At 40.2% G+C, this 20,445-nt stretch overlaps 1 pseudogene across 1 annotated transcript; it reads right to left on the reverse strand.

Moving 5' to 3' along the window:
* LOC108635838 lies at positions 3,105-19,784 on the reverse strand (annotated as a pseudogene). The gene is made up of 6 exons (XR_001917957.1): positions 19,583-19,784; positions 19,064-19,441; positions 12,474-12,801; positions 9,493-9,552; positions 8,662-8,709; positions 3,105-3,244 (listed from the first exon to the last, which is right to left on the reverse strand). The product of XR_001917957.1 is annotated as a T-cell receptor gamma chain C region DFL12-like (transcript).

Genomic DNA, 20,445 nt, shown 5'->3' on the forward strand with positions numbered 1-20,445 from the left:
ACAGATTCTTTCCACTGAACTTTGACTTTCACTTTTTCTCCATAAAAATGACAAATACACACGGTCTTAATGACATAACACACTATTATGATTTCAGCATTTTTAAAATAATAGCAAAATGTGTAAGATAATAGTGTATTATAAGGGAAAATTATTTTATAAATTATTATACACTAACCTAGCTATTCAAACTTTTCTGTACATTTGCAGAAAAAGAGCTCTAGGTTGTGTAAGTACAGAGAAGTTCAAAACAATATATGCTGTATGCTACCTTTGAGTATAAAGAGGGAAGTTAGAGTATGTATAAATGCATATATATTTATATGTGCACTCATATTTGTTATAAAAGATTCAGAGAAAGCAAAAGCATAACGTTAAAGATGAAGAAGGGTAAATAAAATGGTTCAAGCAAGATTACTTGGTATATTTTTTAGAGTGTTTTGATTGATTTTAGATCCATGCAAAGATATTATCCAAAATTTTTGGTGGATACTATAATGAAGATTGGCTTCCCTGATAGCTCAGTTGGTAAAGAATCTGCCTGCAATGCAGGAGAGCCTGATTCAGTTCCTCAGTCGGGAAGATCCACTGGAGAAAGGATAGGCTACCCACTACGGTATTCTTGGGCTTCCCTTGTGGCTTACCTGGTAAAGAATCCACCTGCAATGGGTTCAATCCCTGGGTTAGGAAGATCCCCTGGAGAAGGGAAAGGCTACTCACTCCAGTATTCTGGCCTGGAGAATTCTATGGACTGTGTAATCCATGGGGTCACAAAGAGTCAGACACAACTGAGTGACTTTCACTTTCATAATGCAAATTATTTTTCAATGACACTTCCTGATTGATGTTCCAATTCTAAAAATAATCTAATTTTTTTAAGATGCAAAGTAGTCTGTCACATGACATCATTTATTTTCAGTTTCTTATTGAGGATTACAGTTCACTAGGGGCTGCAGTAAATGGTACTACAATGAATGAACATCCAGGCACATAAGTTTAGTACGTACATTTTCTTTCCTTGTGAAATTGATAAGTGGATGGTAAGTCACTTTCAGAGCAAAGCACATGGTGCACTTGTATAATGAGTTCTGTGATGGCTCCTTGTGCCTGAGATCTGAGCTGGCAACCCTGGAACTATTTCAGTCACTTGATGCCTCAACCTGGCTGCACGTTAGAGTTATTTAATATTGAAGGAGATTTTAAAAGTCTGATATCTGGGCTGTGATGAACTCTGACTCTGGTAACTTTTTTTTCTTATATGATTAATTACTTTTTTTTAATTTATCTATTTACTATTATTATCTTTGTATTACTTCAGCTTCCCTGGTGATTCAATGGTTAAGGATACATCTGCCAATGCAGGAGACATGGGTTCGATCCCTGGGTTAGGAAGACCCCCTGGAGAAGGAAATGGCAACCCACTCCAGTATTTTTGCATGGAGAATCCCATGGACAGAGGACCCGGCAGGTTACAGTCCATGTGGTTGCAAAGAGCCGAACATGACCTAGCAACTGAGCATGTAGGCACGTATTGTTCATTTATTTATCAGTGTAATCATTTATTTACAGTTATAATAAGAGAGCCACTGATACACTGAAAAAAGCAGCAGGATTTAAGTCAGGCAGACCTGGCCTGTGTGGACTCTGCTACTGCTCTGTGTTTAACCTTGGGTATTTCCTCACCTCTCTGGGACCTCCTTCTTATGAATGAATTAGAGATATGAGGTGGAACAGAGTTGGACACGACTGAAGTGACTTAGCAGCAGCAGCAGCAGCAGCAGAGATATGAGATAGCAAAATACAGGCACAGAGATCAGAGAAACTGGGCTCTAAATAATTATTACTTACAAAATGGTTGTAGTGAGCAGATAACTCCACCTCTTCCATCTTTAAACTGTGGACTATAACTGTACTTTCCTTCAAGGGCTCTTAGAGGATTAATTAAATTACCTAGTGAAAGATAGTAACTGAATCCCTATTTTATCCACATCTAACCTATGAAGGAAATTAAATTAGAGATGATTCTTAGTGGTTCCATGTTTATGTGGAACCTACTGATTCTACGGTAGAGCTACCAACAGTAGAAACTAGTTGCTGTTGAGGACTTGCATGGATCAGGCATCACTGACTCTATTCCACATGCCCAGGAGACAGGGCTCTGTACCTTCATTACGCAGATGAGGGAATGATGGCACAGAGAGTTCAAATTGCTGCTGAGGTCACACAGATCCTAATACAGGCCCAGGGTTCAAACACAGGGCTTCAAAGGTCTACATGCTTCACCCTCCACCTGATGCTCCTCTGGTGCTGGAGCAGTTTTCATGGGGTTTATGTGAGGATCAGGAGGTAGTGTTTGTGAGACTCCAGTACAATCTGAGCACACACAGTGCAAAGTCTGCTGGGTGTCACAGTATCACCATACAAATATCCCAAACCAATGAGTCTGAATCTGATGACTTTGAAAGAGAAGTCACTAGATGGGCACTTTCTTTTAGCTGTAGCTCGTCTTGGAACCAGTGCCCCAAAGACCATAATCACTGAAACATAAAAATGTGGTATTGACCTTATTACAAGCATCCTGAATTTGATAGCTCAGTTGTCATGCTGTTTCTTATCTTGATTCAATTTCATGAAATTAAAGTATACACAGACAAAAATTGACTTTTTATATATTTTTAAATTTTATGCCTATTATGAAAATTAAAATTCAGAGTTCAAGCAACAAAGCTGGAGGCTCCAGGGTGTGGGGCAGGGAGGGGCAGGGTCATGGTCTGGGTGGCTGCGCTGAGGGAGGAGACAGGGAGCTGCCTGCTGTGTGTGCTCAGGAGGCCTGTGGATTCAGGGGTGGGAGGAGCTGCTGAGGTTGTGGGGACAGTGGTGGGAAAGGCTCCCAGGACCAGCCCCGGGCCCTGCCCCAAGTAATGGCAGAATTCTTGTTGCAGAGTCAAACTCTCTGTTTGCCCAATGGCTTGAAAAATTGTTACCTAAAAATGACATAATAGATAAATACACCTATGAACTGAGACAATCCAAATCCAGCAAAAAAGTAGAGAATTTTAGGGATAGATGATGAGGGAAAATTGACCCTTTTGTGGTCCCCTCTGTCACGAGCTCTTTCCATCACAGCAGATGCCTCTTGTAAACACAGAGAAGGTGATGATGACAAAATAGACCACACTCTTGAGGATGAGGAGGAAGTAGGTGTAGTAGGCAGAGGTGTTCATGAGCTGTAGTTGCAGGGTATCTAGGAGAAGTCATTTTGGTTAGTTTCAAGTGTTCTTTTGAGAGAATAGGATATATTAATGGAAGCAGTGGTCACAACTATTTATTTCTAGTAACCTAGTGACACCTCTCCACCATCTTTGTACCCAAAGAAAACAAGTACAACCACCATGAGCACTGTCAGCACCAGTACAACGCAGAACCCACTTGACAATTCAAGTCAATCAACAACCTCAGCTAAATTCACTAGATCCTCCCCAGATATTAAAAAGCAAGGTTATGCTTTTAATGAATGAGTCCAATAGAAAAAAGTATTTTTGATAAGTAGCACTTAGCCTTTTATTTTTCCCCCACCACATCTCTGAGTATTAATAATAGGTAATATTCATTAACAACTAATCAAATGTCAAACACCTATTCTGTGAGCTTCATATGTAAAATTCTACTCTTATTTAAAAATAACCAATGAGATTATTAGTTTCAATCCCATTTTACCAGTAAACTGAACACAGAAATAATTTGCCTGATGCCTTACATTTAAAAAGTACAAGAAACCACATTTCAGTGGCAGCAACGTGACTTTGAAGAATATAGTCTTAGCTGCTCTGTAATCCTGCATTTCCATGTGCAATAAATACTCCAGACATTAGAGTTAAGTATAAATATGAACTTAAATAGCTGATTTGGCATCTGAGCCATTATATACTGTGCAACAATGAGATTCCCAAGAAGAATAGAAACCATGGAGATCAGGTGGGGTTCACAGTCGTGTGGGCAGGAGCTTTTAGTAAAGAGGATACTGTAAATAACAGATCAAAGTCTTGGTGCCAGGTCCCTGAAACGTTAGGAGCTCAAGCCTCACTCACCTGTTTTTCTTCAATGTCTAACATCACAGCTGTCATGTTATAGGAAAATTGCACTTACTCTCCTTTGAAGTTTTGCAAGAAATATATGATCTCAAAAATTAATTAACAACAATGATGATGGACGTGACTTGTCTACTCAAATAACTATAAGGCTGAGTTTCTTCCTGTGGAAATTTTCCTTTTCCACACTTTATCTCAATAGAGTCAGAACTCCGGAGTCACTAGCATTTGGTATGGAAAGGATCTCAGAGGGTGACGTGCTCATATCTCACTGCCCTTGATCAGGTCAGGTGTTAGCTTAGTTCCAGGCCCCCTGATACTGGGAATGGAGGAGGGATCAGCAGGACCAGAGCCAGAGCGTCTAAATTCACTAAGAACCTTCATGTAGGGAGAAAAGGCCACCAACTAGTTCTGATTCTGTGCTAGCTAAATGGATACCTTGTGGAAGACTTTCCACATATGTGATCTTATCTCTCCAATAACTGAGTTGGTGTGATTGTTCCCTATTGTTATTTAGTCGCTAAGTCATGACCGACTTTGCAACCCCATGGACTGCAGCATGCCAGGCTTCCCTGTCCTTCATGGTTTCTTGGAGTTTGCTCAAACTCATGTCATTGAGTTGGTGATGCCATCCAACCATCATTTCCTCTGTCACCCCCTTCTCCTCCTGCTCTCGATCTTTCCCAGTATCAGGGTCTTTTCCAATGAGTTGGCGCTCCCAAAATGACAGAGTAGAAGTACGTGCATTTGTCTTAACACTAAAATCACAACTAGCTGCTGAACAGCCACAGACAGAAGGATGTTGGAATGCACAAAAAAAAATATACCCCAGGTCCAAGGACAAAGGAGACACTGCAATGAGATGGTAGGAGGGATGCAATCATGTTAAAATCAAATCCCATACCCCCTGGGTTGGTGACCCACAAACTGGAGAACAATAACATTAGTGAAGTTCTCACACTGTTGTGAAGGTTCTAGGCCCCACATCAGACTATCCAATCTGGGGATCAGGCAAAGGGATTAAGAGTCCCCAAGGAATCTGTTCCCTATTAGCAAAAATGGAACATATTGCTCAGAAAATGTAAGGAATTTACCCATTTTTCATATAGCTAATAAAGAAAAGAACTGGTGTTTAAATTTCAGTCTGTGATACCCAGAAGCCCATGCACTTACACCCTTGCCCATGGGCCATCCTGTCTCAGGGCCTGGGCTTTGGGATTCTTGCTCTATATCTACATCATAGAGTAGGAATAGAGAATTGAGTAAATGTATAAACCATTGTGAACTGATAAACCATTGATTCAGATGGACTTGGTTGAATCCCCAAATCTAGCTGTGTGGCTTTGTTCAAGGGGCTTAATTTTAACATCTTGCTCCCATCACCAAAGTCGGGACAGGGGAAATATTATACCACCTCCTGGGAGTTTAATGAGGATTAAGCAGAAAATATATGGATGCAAGAGACACCCCAACACCTTGTGCATAAGAAGCTTTCAATTAGTGTCAGATTTCATGTATTAGCTACTAGCATTGAATACAGATAAAATCTAGAAGCAAAGAGAAATCAGGTTTCCCTGGTCATTAGAAGGAAAGTAACACTCTTCTTGCCCATAATTTAAAAGTAAACATTTGATTTCCAAACCCATGGGGTTTCAAAAGTATCTTGAATATTAACCTCTCATTTTGATATAAATTCTCATTTAAATACTTTCTTCTCTGGTGGCTCAGATGGTAAAAGCATCTGCCTGCAAGGCGGGAGATCCGGGTTCAATCCCTAGGTCGGGAAGATCCCCTGGAGAAGGAAATGGCAACTCCAGTACTCTTGCCTAGAAAATTCCATGGATGGAGGAGCCTGGTGGGCTATAGTCCATGGGGTCACAAAGAGTCGGACATGACTGAGTGACTTCACTTTCTTTCTTTCTTTCTTTCACTTTCTCTACAATCACCTTCTATGTTTTCTCAGTCTTTCATCTTCACTGAGGCTTTCAATGGCTTAATCAAAGATCTCTCTTGGTAAACGTCATGTTGTCCTTGAAAATGAGGCTTCCCAAGTGGTGCTAGTGGTAAAGAATCCGCCTGCCAATGCCGGAGACAAAAGAGACGCGATTCCATCACTGGGTCAGGAAAATACCCTGGCAAAGGGCATGGCAACCCACTCCAGTGTTCTTGGAGAAGCCCATGGACAAAGGAATCTGGTGAGTCCATAGGGTCACAAAGAGTTGAACACAACTTAGCCTGCACTAGAAAATATGTGGGCTGTTTTCAAATATCTTTTTATATTGATTTATAACATAATTCCACTGTGATAAGAGAACAGACTCAGTATGATTTCAGTACAAAACTATGAAATTTTTGCACCTTGCTTTATGTCCCCAGATATGTTGCAGTGTCTCCTGGTTTATAGTCTATGGGAACTTAAATAGAATTTGTATCTTGCTGCTGTTTGAAAATTATATAAATTTTAATTATGTTGAGTTGGTTCATAGTGATTTTCGTATCTACTCTATCCTCCTAGTTTTCTGTATATTCATTCTATTAATTTTCAGAGTTTGATATTGAAATTCCAACTAAAATCTTAATTTACCTACTTAAAAAATAACTGTAATATATAGTGGAACTATATGTAAGTTTGTTATGTATTTTCTAGTTCAGTTCAGTTCAGTTGCTCAGTCGTGTCTGACTCTTTGTGACCCCATGAATCGCCAGGCCTCCCTGTTCATCACCAACTCCCAGAGTTCACTCAGACTCACGTCCATCGAGTCAGTGATGCCATCCAGCCATCTCATCCTCTGTCGTCTCCTTCTCCTCCTGCCCCCAATCCCTCCCAGCATCAGAGTCTTTTCCAGTGAGTCAACTCTTCTCATGAGGTGGCCAAAGTACTGGAGATTCAGCTTTAGCATCATTCCTTCCAAAGAAATCCCAGGGCTGATCTCCTTCAGAATGGACTGGTTGGATTTCCTTGCAGTCCAAGGGACTCTCAAGAGTCTTCTCCAACACCACAGTTCAAAAGCATCAATTCTTCGGTGTTCAGCCTTCTTCACAGTCCAACTCTCACATCCATACATGACCACGGGAAAAACCATAGCCTTGACTAGACGGACCTTAGTCTGCAAAGTAATGTCTCTGCTTTTGAATATGCTATCTGGGTTGGTCATAACTTTTCTTCCAAGGAGTAAGCATCTTTTAATTTCATGGCTGCAATCACCATCTGCAGTGATTTTGGAGCCCCCAAAATTAAAGTCTGACACTCTTTCCACTGTTTCCCCATCTATTTCCCATGAAGTGATGGGACCGGATGCCATGATCTTCGTTTTCTGAATGTTGAGCTTTAAGCCAACTTTTTCACTCTCCTCTTTCACTTTCATCAAGAGGCTTTTTAGTTCCTCTTCACTTTCTGCCATAAGGGTGGTATCATCTGCATATCTGAGGTTATTGATATTTCTCCCGACAATCTTGATTCCAGCTTGCGTTTCTTCCAGTCCAGGGTTTCTCATGATGTACTCTGCATACAAGTTAAATTAGCAGGGTGACAATATACAGCCTTGAGTCACTCCTTTTCCTATTTGGAACTGCGGGCAGGAATCCCTCAGAAGAAATGGAGTAGCCATCACAGTCAACAAAAGAGTCCGAAATGCAGTACTTGGATGCAATCTCAAAAATGACAGAATGATCTCTGTTCATCTCCAAGGCAAACCATTCGATATCACAGTTATCCAAGTCTATGCCCCAACCAGTAACACTGAAGAAGCTGAAGTTGAACGGTTCTATGAAGACCTACAAGACCTTTTAGAACTAACACCCAAAAAAGATGTACTTTTCATTATAGGGGACTGGAATGCAAAAGTAGGAAGTCAAGAAACACCTGGAGTAACAGGCAAATTTGGCCTTGGAATGCGGAATGAAGCAGGGCAAAGACTAATAGAGTTTTGCCAAGAAAATGCACTGGTCATAGCAAACACCCTCTTCCAACAACACAAGAGAAGACTCTACACATGGACATCACCAGATGGTCAACACCGAAATCAGATTGATTATATTCTATGCAGCCAAAGATGGAGAAGCTCTATACAGTCAACAAAAACAAGACCAGGAGCTGACTGTGGCTCAGATCATGAACTCCTTATTACCAAATTCAGACTTAAATTGAAGAAAGTAGGGAAAACCACTAGACCATTCAGGTATGACCTCAATCAAGTCTGTATTTTCCAAGTCTCCTCTTAATGTGTTATTGTACTTTCATAATTTAAAAAATAAGAAAGAGAAAAAAATTAAAAATAATTTAAAAAGAAACAAAGCCACACTAATGAATGAAGCCCATTGTTTAGATAATTCAGGGCCTATCACTATACCCTCTAATTTACAGTCCACTCACACCAAAACCAGCATTTACTGTATTAAGATGGGTCCTAGGAAATGATAGTATATTGAATTAAAATATCACTCAGTCTATTTCTGCAAATCCAAACAGTCTGATTTTTCTACCTTAAACCAAGAAAGTTCAAAACTTAAGTTTATCCAGAGGAAAAAAAATGTGCTGTAGCCTGCCATAAAGGCAAACATAGACAAAACTTACTGTTTCCATCGTTCAGACGTGCTTTTGTAGAATGAACATCAGTGACTTCTGGAAGAAAGGAGACCAAGTATTAGTTTATTGTTCATACCTAGTTTTTGACACCACGATATGAATGTATGTGTGTGTCTATATACACACTCATAATCTACATATTTTATCATGTATAATCTATGTATTATATATATATATATATACCAGGGAAGAATATATACTTTGCCAATAAAGAGTCAGGAGAGATACTGATTAAAAATATCAGCCCCACAAACCCACAAATAATTGGTCTTTCCCACTATAGATCAGGGAAGTTAAAAAGATAATTTGATCAGGAGGGGGAAAAGCTAGAGGATGAAATGAATGCAGATATATTGAAAATTTTACCGTTTTCCTGTGTTGGACAGCTTTTGTAGAATAAATATCAGTGCCTTCTAGAAGAAATGAGATCAAATAATATCAGTCAACTTTGCCTATTATTTTAGAGTCTGTCCATATGTCTGTACATATACATGTGTGTCTGTGTGCATATATCTGTACATATATATATATATATATTCTCCTGACAGAGAGACAAAAGAGGAGTCATTAAAAGTTTGACAATGATGAACCCAATTGCAGTTAATTGGTCTTTTTTACTTTGTTCAGTTGCTCAGTCCTGTCCGACTCTTTGAGGCCCCACGGACTGTAGCCCACCAAGCTCATCTGTCCATGGAATTTTTCAGGCAAGAATACTGGTGTGGGTTGCCTTTTAAGCCAGGAAAACTTCAAAAGGGAAAATAATCAGAAAGGAAAAGTGACTGAAGCCTGACTTACGGGCAAACATATACAAAAACTTACCACTTTCATCCATCAAACCATTATTTGGAAGTTCAATAGTAATGACAATTGAAGTGACAACTACAAGAAATGAGAACAGTTATTAATAAGCTTTTCATGCCTGTTATTTGACAGTGTGCACATGGGTTTATACATGTGTAATTGTAACACACACCTATGTATATACTCTGCTGACAAAAAAAAAATTCATTAAAAATAGGAGCCCCGTAAACCAAGAATAGTTGGTATGATTCTGTGTAATTCAGTAGATCAATTCAGCATCAAAATGAACTCATCTGATCCCAGAAACTAAAACAGAATCTCGTGTTTGAAGGAGTCTGGCTCTGGCTCAAGCAAATTTCCAATCTGGGTAAAATAAACAACCAGCCACACCTTTCTGTATCACTCATATTCCCATTATCAGCTACTCTTGCACAAGATCCTACAGATGCGGTGTGGGTGGGAATAAAGAAAACAATATTGAGAGTCTAATAGTCACTGAGCGATTATTACTGTGCCAGGCACTGATTTAAATACTGCACATGCGATATCTTGTCCCAGTGATACTGGAGTGAACTGTGTTTTGGAAGATTTCATGATATGAAACAGGAATAAGAATTAGAGGGTAACTTGCCGAGAGTCATACCAGTGATGGCAGAGCCAGCATTCCAAGGATCATGGTGGGGGAATAAATGAGACAAAACATATGGAAGGTACTTTGTAAAAATAACATAGAAATGTAAGAAATTAATCTATAGAAAGAAAACAGAATTCCACCACTGTGGACGCTAAAACCTTCTCTTCTATATATCTCAAGTATTCTTACCAATGACAATTTTATTATGGGAGCTTGGCATTTCAGTGGAATTTTTTACAAGACAGAAAAATAGGTCAAATCATGTTTATAATCCCCTGACCATTGAAAACCAAAGGCAAGAATTGTATTTATTTGCAATTTTAAAAAGGCATTCATATAAGTAAAACATTTTTTGTATAGATAATGGTTTGTTGGATAGAGGAAAACAGTCACAAAAGTCAACTGGGTTCCTCCTTAGAAATTTGCTGCAAAATAAAGTTAACTGAAATGACCTCAGGAACTTTGTTGCCATGAGTAGCCTATGGGAAACATTTGTCTGATCAATTAAGTGCCAAGTGTAACACATTATAACCCAAACCTCTCCTTTATGATAATCATCATCATGAAAGTTACTTGAATTCTTATTTTTTTCTGATCACTAGAAAACTTAAAATCTAAGGACAATTAAGTCCATAGTTATATTAAACCAGCACTTTGTCTATTTGCTTCCCCTTCGTTAGCCACAGAAATAAAGATTCAGGGTTACTTTAAAATCTTAAAGAGTCTTATAAAAGATACAAAAAACCCACAATGAAGTTATGAATAAGTACGCCTGTGTTATGTTTTTGAAAGCAAGCATTTTCACTGTCATTGCTTCACTTACTCTTCATTGCAGTCCCAGGACAAAATGTTCAAAGTAAGTGTTTGAACCTAATTTGATCACTGGACAAACTAAGGGTCAGAGAAACTTACTTCAGAAATATGGATGGCTCAGTGCAAAAGTCTCTGTACATTTTATTATATTTTGGACATGTTTCCCACTGTTTAAAAAGGGTTTTAACCAGAGGGAAAAGTTCAAACTGATTCCTTCTTATGGGCCCTCTGGGACCTTTAGGCAGTTGTGTTCATATGAAGGACTTTAAGTGATTCAGAACTTTTGAGTGATTACAGAAAGGCCATATACTCATTGCTGTACGGCATCCTCCTGGAAGAGTAATTCACCCCAGTGTGTTCATCCACACATCCCTTCAGGCCTGGTGTGTGCTAGGGTTGCAATGAGAGTTGTGGGAGGAATTTTCCATTAGCAAGCAATACATTCATTATATAGAATGTACGTCTCTACACTTTAGCCTCACCCCATTTTTGTTTACAAAATTTTACCTTATGGTGGAATATAAAACACAAATCTTGAAAATGTAAGACCCTGTATCATAATAAAAGTACAGTGGTCAAATTATTCCACTTTCTATTGAGCTGCAATCTGACTCCCTCATACAAACACCATTTTGTCAATAATATGTATTTCTGGATTATAGTTTGAGTAAGCAAGATTGAAACGAGGTGACTTTGCTTGATAAGCAGAATATTCATAAAAGACACAATTATTCTTCCTTCCTGATCATGTAAGATCAACAACAGTGGAATTTCTCTTTGTGTGCTTTGCTGGCGATCTGCAGTCCACGGTGTTGCAAAGAGTCAGACACAACTGAGAGACTGAACAAGTGTACTATGAACACTATCAGTTCGGTTCAGTCACTCAGTCGTGTCCAACTCTTTGCGACCCCAGGAATTGCAGCACGCCTCCCTGTCCATCACCAACTCCCAGAGTTCACTCAGACTCACGTCCATCGAGTCCGTGATGCCATCCAGCCATCTCATCCTCTGTTGTCCCTTTCTCCCTCTGCCCCCAATCCCTCCCAGCATCAGAGTCTTTTCCAATGAGTCAGCTCTTCGCATGAGGTGGCAAAGGACTGGAGTTTCAGCTTTAGCATCATTCCTTCCAAAGAAATCCCAGGGCTGATCTCCTTCAGAATGGACTGGTTGGATCTCCTTGCAGTCCAAGGGACTCTCAAGAGTCTTCTAGGTGCTTCCATATATATTGTTTTATTTAAACCATATAACAGTCCTTAAAGGCATCATTATAAAAAATATTTTGGCTGATGAAATCAAGGTGGGTAGTATTTAAGCACATTTATCGCTTTCTTAAGCTTCAAACTCGACCCCATGGACTATAGCCTACCAGGCTCCTCCGTCCATGGGGTTTTCCAGGCAAGAGTACTGGAGTGGGGTGCCATTGCCTTCTCTGGTAAGGACATAGCTCAACATTTTAAAAAAGATTTATCTTTGTTTTTCATTAACGGACAGAAGATATGGGGTATTCCCTTTGAAAAAAATGTTCCGGGAGGCTGTCAGTACGTACACATACCTTGACTAACTGAAGGAAAAAAGATCTCCTGATCTTTTCCTCTTTTATTTTTCTCATGTTTGATGATACGTATGTGTTCTTTCTCCATGCATTTTCAGTCATGGTTAATCAGCTGAACTTCAAGTATATGTCAGTGGTCTTTGTGGTGTTTCCCTGTTGGGATGGCAGAACTCTGTTGCCATTTTTCTCTCTCCAATAAACCTTAATAACATGAGGGGAAATTTCTTCAGAAGACAAAGGTACGTTCCAGCATTATCGCAGTTGATTTCAGGAATTGAAGGAAGAAACATAGTGGGCTTGGGGGACATGTCTACATCAAAGTCTCTATCTGTAGGGGAAAATAAAGTAGTCATTAAAAAGAGCTGCTAGATAAATACAAACATTGTGTGGTTTGAAACAACCCAGGAAGAGGTAAAAGGAAGAAAAGTTGCCATTGAATTATAGCCTGGCTGTTCATCTACAGTAGATGGTACGTGGTCACTGTTGTTCTTATTTTCAATGCAAATAGAAATTCAAGCCATCATGTAACTTGAAAAAGTCCCAGCTACTAAGTAACAGAGGATAGATTATGGTGCCCTTCGCTCTTTCTCCACATATTAAAGTGAGGTGTGACTTTTAACTGCCCCGTACAAGGCTTCCAGAATTTATGAACACATTTTTAAACCATCTCTTTCATTAGTAGAATAGACATATATACACTATGATGTGTAATATAGATAACTCGTGAGAAGTTGCTACTTGACACAGGGAGTCCAGCTTGGTTCTCTGTGATTACCCAGAAGGGGGGTGAGGGGAGGGGAGGAAGGCTCAAGAGGGAGGTGTTATGTATATAATTATGGCTGATTTGTGTGTGCTGTTCTATGGTGGAAACCAACATAACATTGTAAAGAAATTTTCCACCAATTATAAAATAAATTTTAAAAGCTAGAAAAAAATATATTAAAAAAATCTTTTATTCTATCATTCAGTTCAGTTCAGTCGCTCAGTCATGTCCAACTCTTTGCGACCCCATGGATTGCAGCACGCCAGGCCTCCTTGTCCATCACCAACTCCCGGAGTTTACTCAAATTCATGTCCATTGAGTCGGTGATGCCATCCAGCCATCTCATCCTCTGTCATCCTCTTTCCCTCCTGCCCCCAATCCCTCCCAGCATCAGAGTCTTTTCCAATGAGTCAACTCTTTGCATGAGGTGGCCAAAGTATTAGAGTTTCAGCTTCAGCATCAGTCCTTCCAGTGAACACCCAGGACTGATCTCCTTTAGAATGGACTGGCTGGATCTCCTTGCAGTCCAAGGGACTCTCAAGAGTCTTCTCCAACATCACAGTTCAAAAGCATCAATTCTTCGGTGCTCAGCCTTCTTCACAGTCCAACTCTCACATCCATACATGACTACTGGAAAAACCATAGCCTTGACTAGACAGACCTTAGATGGCAAAGTAATATCTCTGCTTTTTAATATGCTATCTAGGTTGGTCATAACTTTCTTCCAAGGAGTAAGCATCTTTTAATTTCATGGCTGCAATCACCATCTGCAGTGATTTTGGAGCCCCCAAAAATAAAGCCTGACACTCTTTCCACTGTTTCCCCATCTATTCGCCATGAAGTGATGGGACCAGATGCCATGATCTTCGTTTTCTGAATGTTGAGCTTTAAGCCAACTTTTTCACTCTCCTCTTTCACTTTCATCAAGAGGCTTTTTAGCTCCTCTTCACTTTCTGCCATAAGGGTGGTATCATCTGCATATCTGAGGTTATTGATATTTCTCCCAGCAATCTTGATTCCAGCTTGTGCTTCATCCAGCCTAGCGTTCCTCATGATGTACTCTGCATATAAGTTAAATAAGCAGGGTGACAATATACAGCCTTGACATACTCCTTTTCCTATTTGGAACCAGTCTGTTGTTCCATGTTCAGTTCTAACTGTTGCCTCCTGACCTGCATATAGGTTTCTCAAGAGGCAGGTCAGGTGGTCTGGTATTCCCATCTCTTGAAGAATTTTCCACAGTTTCTTGTGATCCACACAGTCAAAGGCTTTGCCATAGTCAATAAAACAGAAATAGATGTGAGCTGCATATATTTCAAAATTTATAAAAGTTTTGAATAATAAAATGCAAAATATAAGTATAGTTATAAAATCATTTATTTAATCTTTTATTTATTAACTCTTAAGGAAATACAAGAACTATAAGAAAAAACATATTAGATTTTAGTAAAGGGCATTAAAATTAAACCTGAGTAAATGAAATACATATCATAGTTGTGAAAGAAAACTCAAAATCATAAAGATGCTAATCTTTCCTAAATTCATGTATATGCTTATAATTCCAATCAGATTAAGAAAATATTTTGTTTTTGTTCTATTGTATAAGTGTTGGGGAGTAAGCTAGTTAAGTTATATAAATAAAAATAATTTAAAAATTATTTTTTGAGAATAATAATGAATAGACATTTGGCATAGCAGACCTCATCTGCTATTGCAAATAATATAATAATGGTATAGGAATAGTGAGACATAAATGGATCCAAAATCTTCCAGCCAATACTCCAAGTATGTACTGAAATAAAACTACTACAAAAGCATGTTTAAATGTTGGAGAAATGATAGATTATTTTAAAACTAGACTTGAACTATTGGTTATTTGTTACAAAAACAAAAATAGCTTTCTATCAAACACCATAAGTTAGATTTATATTTAAAAGCGTCTAGAGGTATGAGCTGGAAAGAACAAGCAGGAAACTAATTGGGTCCTTGGGTAGAGAAACTTGGAATAGAAAGGTGACAAGAGAACAGGAGGCATACTTAATTTTTAAGAAAGAGGGATATAGACAATCTTTCCTTTCTACAGCATTTCCAGATCAGTATGTTTTAAAAAGAATTCATTACGAGAAGATACTGAAGATTGTAGAGAGAAGAGTGACATGATCAGCTCTGAGCTTTAGGAAGATACAGTGCAGGAAGGTGAGTTGCTCAGGGGAGCAATCCCAGGGAAGCAGACATGTTTCAGAGATGGTCGCCATAAGCCACTGAGTGGGTCTGAGGACCCAGGTTGCTGCAGTGACAGTGAGGATGGACAGAAGGGCTGGTACAATAAATATTAGCATGTTTGTCAGAATTCCTAAGGTATTCACGTGGGAAAATTAAAATTATCAACAATGCTGAAAGTAAAGAAAAAGATGTTTTAATATCCCAATACACACTCTGTGGTGGAGCTTCAAGGTCAAGGTTGTAGGGAGCCATCCTATCCAAGTCCTTCAGTAAGATTTCAGTCACCTCACAGCAAACCAAGGTAAAGAAGGAGCTGAGTGCAAATATTCTATTTTTTCCTGTGCCAAGGAGACACAGGAAGTTTGAAACTTTGGGATGTTCTTCTCCAAAGACCTATTCTTTCAGTATAGAAAACGATTCCAGAAGCTGTTTTACTGATCCCTCTTACTGGTTCAACCATGCCAAGTATGACAAAAGCAGACCCTCTCATTTTCTTATTTAGTGAAGTGAAAGTCACTTAGTTGTGTCCAACTTTCTGTGACCCCCATGGACTGCAGTCCATTGGATTCTCCAGGCCAGAATACCTGGAGTGGGTAGCCCTTCCCTTCTTTAGGGAATCTTCCCAACCCAGGGATCTAACCCAAGTCTCCCACATTGCAGGCGGATTCTTTACCACCTGATCTACCAGGGAGGCCCTTTCTCATTCAGCTACATATTAATTTAAATCTTCTAGCTCCACTAAGACTTCTGGCACCTCCTTTGTGCTCAGCCCTTGCTGAATACTTTTGGCAGCAGAGAGGAAGCAGAGAGTCATGGGCCTATCTCAGCCAAGGCTGTGGTTTTGTCTTTTAACCATCTGGGCTCCAAGTGGCTCCTGGGAGGAAAGCTCATTGTGGAGGACTCCTGTCTGTCTCACTAATACCCTCTTTACTCAGGGCTGAGGCCACAGATAACATTAACAAGCACTAACGGTTATTAGTGTGTGACAGGCACAGGTCTAAGTTCTCTATATGTATTGACCCAATAAATCTTCCAGCAATCCTACAACATGGGAACACTTATTACATCCTTTTAAATAATGGAGAGACTGAAGCTGAGAACAGTGAGCAAGGTTGCTGTATGCCTTGTGTGGGTACCTACACATATTAGAAAACAGGGGTGTCATAGGTGGAAAGGAACATGCTCCAACACAGTCTTTGAATGGCACACAGTAAGTCGATTAACACTCTGTACAGCTGCTTCCGAAAATCCCTGCTTCACTTTTGAATTTTTTCAATGTGGTGGCCGCCTCCTCCATGAACTTGTCCTCTCCCAGCTCAGGCACAATGACCTCTTAGTTACACCATACACCCTAATGCTCAGGTTCTTATCACAAAGGGTTTTCCATTTCTGAGCAGCTCTCAGACTGTTACCAATGAGATCAGGAGTGTGTCCGAAAGAATTTCAGTGAAGAATTCCAGCAAAGAAAGTGGTCAAACCAACCTATCAATTCAGTGCCCATGACTGAGCTGGAAGTCCTCTACTCTCTTTTCCTGCCACCTATGGAGAACATTTCTGTCCTTCCCAGCAGGGTGATATGGAGCGGTGCAGCACCAAACGTGATCATCAAGGGGCATGTCTTTGTGTTCCATCCTGATACTTTTCTTTGACTTGATAGAGTTGTTATGCCTATTTTTTCCATAAAAAATTCTTAGAACTCAGATGTCAGGAAAAATTTGTTGTATAAAATACTCTCTGCAGAGAGTTCTCTACATTACCCCCATACCCAAAATGTGAATTCAAAGCAGATTAAGGAAATAAATGTGCAGAACAGAACCTTATTGGAAAAATATAAACAACAGTAAGTTTATGCTTCAGGCTTTCTGAAGTTGCGAAATAGTTAAAATGACATGGTCCCTGGCCCAGAAAAGCAAGTTCAAATTGGTTCCTTTACTAACCAATCCCTTCTTTTTTGCAGTCACAGAAGTGAGAAGGACCTGAAACCTTGACCTGTGGTTGTGGAATTCTCGTGGAGAAGTGTGGTGACCAGGGAGAGCAGCAGCATCCAGGGTGCACCAGAACAGAAGGGATTTCGGGTTGGGGATAAGCCCATGAGCAATATTCTAGAATGCTTTCCTGTGTCAGGCTGGGAATCAGCCCATTTCAGAGGGAGATGTGTCACTTTATCTGTTACTGCTAGCACAGCAGTTCTTATAAATCAACTTGAATAAGAATAAGCTATGGAGCTTAAGAATCCGCCTGCAATGCAGAAGACCTGGGTCGGATCCCTGGGTTGGGAAGATCCCCTGGAGAAGGGAAAGGCTACCCACTCCAGTATTCTGACCTGGAGAATTCCATGGATTGTATAGTCCATGGGGTTGCAAAGAGTCAGACAGGACTAAGCAACTTTCACTTTCATGTGGAGCTTATTGAAGCCTCATTTCCAGCTGTCAGTCCAAGATTTGTTTTCATGGTGTTGAATGCCACCCAGAGCATGCACTTTTACTCAAATCCAGATATTTCCGATGCAGGTGGTCCATGGACCACAATTTAAGAAACACTGCACTGATAGCAATTTGAAGGATCCAGTACAAAAGAGACATGTACATATGAATCTGGTATTTCTGTACTTCAGTATTAATTTATGTTCTTAAACCTAACCCAATAAGAAAGCCTCACCCCTTTCTTAATTGAACTTTCAGTTGAAATAGATACCATTCATTGTCTGATTGTTGACCCAAGTTGTTTTTTCAGTTGAATTATTGAGAAAAATATAATCTGATAAGTCTCATTCCAGTTTAGGATTTGGTCATATCAAAGTTGGAGGCTGGGTGGAAAGAATCTCTGGCTTTGCTTGTTTAAAACAGAACAGTTCTGGCTGTGGGTTGAACAGAAGGTATAAGTAGAATACAACGGTTAACCCAATTACAGAAATCACCTTTTACCTACACTTTCTCTGTGTCGGCCATGCCCTGGTTGGTGATGTAAGGAAAATATCAGTTTGTTCAAAATATAAGCCAGATACCAGCTTGAGGTTCAGAAAGTCCAAGTTTTCATTCCATCTTTTCTCATTCTTCATAATCCTGAATAATGAAGGTGCTTCATTCCCTGCCATCTGCTTTGGATAATGATTAGATAAAGGGTTCAGTATAGCTAATCATTTCATTCTATTCTCTTAAATATCTCCAGGAACAGATCAATCCTAGGTGCCCTATCGTCCTTGTCCTAAAGAGAAGGTGAAATAGACTCCCCTAGCTCCTGCTACTGCTGCTGCTGCTGCTAAGTCGCTTCAGTCGTGTCCGACTCTTAGCGACCCCATGGGCTGCAGCCTACCAGGCTCCTGCATCCATGGATTTTCCAGGCAAGAGTACTGGAGTGTGATGCCATTGCCTTCTCTGCACTAGCTCCTAGGGGAGCTAAAAGAATATGTTGCCTGGCAGCTGCTTGCCTGAGGCCTAAATGTGGGGACCTAGTTTTAGAAAAAAATGTGCTTTCTGAGAGGAGGGGTGAGTAGTAATTGAATATAAATGTTGGGGAATGGGCATTGAACTCAGGATTTCTCTTCCTTCAGAGTAAAGAGAATTGGGGGCAGTAAGCGTGGCAACGGCTGGTCTATACTGTATACCATGGCTGTGCTTGGCCGTGACAAGCAAAATTTCCAGTGCAGTGTAAAGGAAGTCTAAACCAACGTGCTTCTCCCAGACAGCACAGTAGTACATTCCAGAATCACTTTCTTGCAGGTTTGAGATTGCAAAAGTATAGCTCTTCTCTTTATAAACTTTGTACTTCCCTTCACTGATTCCTGATTCCAACACAATCTTTGAGTAGGAGATGTCGTAGTAAAGAAGGCGTCGGGGAGCTGTGCCCTCCTGGTACTTGTACCAGTGGATATATTTGACGGTTTGGGTGATAAGATCACAAATGATTTCAACAAATGCCCCAGGCACAGCTGCCTTAGTAATTGACATCTTCTCCCCTTCCATGTTGGAAGACACCTGCATGACTGAAATTGGAAAAGCAACAAAAAGTAATGAGGAAGAGGAAACACCATTTCTTAGTATGACCACCCCCCACCCCGCAACACACATACACCGTTGCCACAAAACACAGAACAATCCCCCCAACATCCAGGCGACACACTTACCAGGAGCCAGGAAAACCAGAAGCAGCGCTGGGACCCGCATCATGCCTGGGGCAGTGAGCTAGACCTAGGTTCCCAGTATAAGTGACAGGCAGGTCAGTCGGCAAATATCTCTCTTAAAGACCACCAGGCCGAGCCCAGAGTGGGTGGGGGCTGGTTGAGACCTGGGGAGGAGCCCCACCTCTCTGTACCAATGCCTTTCTGGAGGGCCCCCCTGTGGCAGGCTGAGAGCAGCCACCTCCCCCACAGGAGAAGAGAAGCCTGAGCTCTGAGAGCTCAGAACTGCAAGCAGAGGGATCAGATGGAGGGGCAGGCAGAGCAATGTGGACAAGCTTGCCTGTGGCCTACTGGAGTGAGCAGAGCTGAACTGGGCTAAGTTCCAATCAGTTCAGTGTTTCAGTGTTAGTGTTGATGCCATGGTCTTGTCCGGTGATTAAATGTCTTTCTATTCTTTCCCTGAACTCTCATTCTTTTTACACCTGTAAGCAAACTCTGAGGCAACAACTCGCAAACCTAATAAGAATTGAATCGGCCTTATTATAAAAATTAAGATCAGTTATGTTGGTCCACATTTGACTCTCCTTAAAAGTAAATGGATGGGTGTTTGTGTGCATGCCTTATAAATCAATTTGATGAAGGATTTATGTTCATTCTCAAGTAAAAGGCTGCCTCATATAGTTTCCAGATTTCATTTTAAGAAAAGGAGCTTTGCGGTATTTTGAACAAACTGAAACTAAAAAACACAGTTTTTATTTATTTGAAATTCAGGGAAATCAAGGCATCAATGAGGTATCACCCCATCCCTGTCAGAATGGCTATTATACGCAAGGCTGGAAATAACAAGTATTAAAGATGTGGAGAAAAGA

Source organism: Capra hircus, chromosome 4, assembly GCF_001704415.2.
Source record: "Capra hircus breed San Clemente chromosome 4, ASM170441v1, whole genome shotgun sequence".
Classification (NCBI taxonomy): domain Eukaryota; kingdom Metazoa; phylum Chordata; class Mammalia; order Artiodactyla; family Bovidae; genus Capra; species Capra hircus.